Genomic DNA, 1871 nt, shown 5'->3' with positions numbered 1-1871 from the left:
TTAAGGTGAGAAGTGCCTCAAAACATTTATTACATTGGCAGGAAGTAGTCGCATAAGAAAGAATGAGTATGTAATGAAATCTGGCTCAGATTGGGGGAATTATTGATGGAGTAAGGCCTCAGAGAATGGATGAGAATGAGGGCCACAAAGGGAGTCTTTCACCTTGAAACAGAGAAGGGTCACCTCTTTTATTTATTTTTTAATTTTTTGATACCAAACACTTTTATTTATTTCAGGACATAAGATGCTATACTAAGTTATAACCCTGTTTAAATATCTGTAGGATATTTTATTTTGCAAAGATAGGTTCTAAAAATCATAAAACTGGACAGATTAATGATATAACACATATCAAAGAGACTTAAATGTAGGTCGTGGCTCTCATTCACTCAGTCCTACTGTTAAAGTTGTTACAAAGATACATATTTAGAACACCACCCTGCTATTCTTTCTTGGGGAGGCTATATTCAAGTTGACAAGAAGTACCGCAATATTTATAGGCATAGCTGTTAACAAAGGGATATTTCCCTGATTTTAGCAAAGAGAAATAGTCAAATTTTATTTCTTATGACCACTGACATGATTTAACTGTATCACTTTGGCACATGGTCTTACTATTTCTCCCATTATGGCAAATTCCAGTTTCCTCAAAGTCTTTTGCCTCAACTTTTCTGGAAATAAAGCTTCAATATCATATATTTCAAACCTTCAAACTAAAATGTTATCTTTATATATACATGTACCAGGTTGATATATTTACATATATCCTTTCCAATTTCAAGCTAAACAAAGACATGCATTAGAGCTATATTAATGTATCCAAGCAAAGGATAACTCAACTTAGTATCAGAAGAAATTGTGACCTTCCGTTGTAGTGTTTGATAGAGAAAACATTGATTTTGACACATTATTTTACTCAGATAGCAGTCTAGTCACACATGGTCTAAGAACACTCAAATAATAAATCAAATATAATCAGTTGTTAATGATTGGGCTTCAAACATTTTTTTTAAAGATTTTATTTATTTATTTGAGAGAGAGAGAATGAGAGATAGCACGAGAGGGAAGAGGGTCAGAGGGAGAAGCAGACTCCCTGCTGAGCAGGGAGCCCGATGCGGGACTCGATCCCGGGACTCCAGGATCATGACCTGAGCCGAAGGCAGTCGCTTAACCAACTGAGCCACCCAGGCGCCCTGGGCTTCAAACATTATAGCCGACGATGCCATGCATGCCTATGATCTTGCCGACACAGAACCACATCCACACATCAGAGGCCACCAAACCATTCAGCACAGCTTCCTTAACTGTGAGCTGTTTGAAGCTGCCAATTTGAGCACCAGTGATGATTTTTTTTACAGCTCTGAATATCCCTAGGGATCTCAGCAGGAATCGGAGGAACCAGCTCCACCCTAAGATAGTGCCAAAATATGGCCAGTCTAGGCTTCAAGTCACAGCAGCTTTTCCCAGGGGTGGAGGCTTCTCCAGGAGGTTATGGATAGATTGGATCATGGTTCTAGCCTGGAAAATTTATCACCTGGCACAGGAGGGTCACTTCTCTCTGTGTGACTCTAGCGATGGAAGGGAGGATGGGAAGAGACAAAGGAGTGATGTTAATGAGGAGTCACCTCTACATTATGAATAAAAGAACGAACGTGATCATCTGCAGGGAATAAGATGATGGGATGGAAGGAGTTTTACATTTATAGAACCATCTTGTAAATTTTATAATTAGAAAAGATGCAGGAGGGTTTTTCTTAATTTAGCAAAGCAGGTGGTATGCAGCAGCATGATGTAATGGAAAGAACATTAACTTTGCAGCCAGAAAGACCTGTGTTTGAGTCCTGGCTTTATTTCTTTTCAACAAGTCACCA

General features: G+C 38.9%; 1 pseudogene; it reads right to left on the bottom strand.

Annotated features, from left to right (window-relative positions):
* Positions 1 to 1200: 1200 nt before the first annotated feature.
* On the bottom strand, positions 1201 to 1509 carry LOC113933943 (annotated as a pseudogene).
* Positions 1510 to 1871: the final 362 nt, after the last annotated feature.

This window comes from Zalophus californianus, chromosome 13 (assembly GCF_009762305.2).
Source record: "Zalophus californianus isolate mZalCal1 chromosome 13, mZalCal1.pri.v2, whole genome shotgun sequence".
NCBI lineage: Eukaryota > Metazoa > Chordata > Mammalia > Carnivora > Otariidae > Zalophus > Zalophus californianus.
Note: the sequence above shows the minus strand (reverse complement) of the source record. Positions and strands in the feature narration are given on the sequence as shown.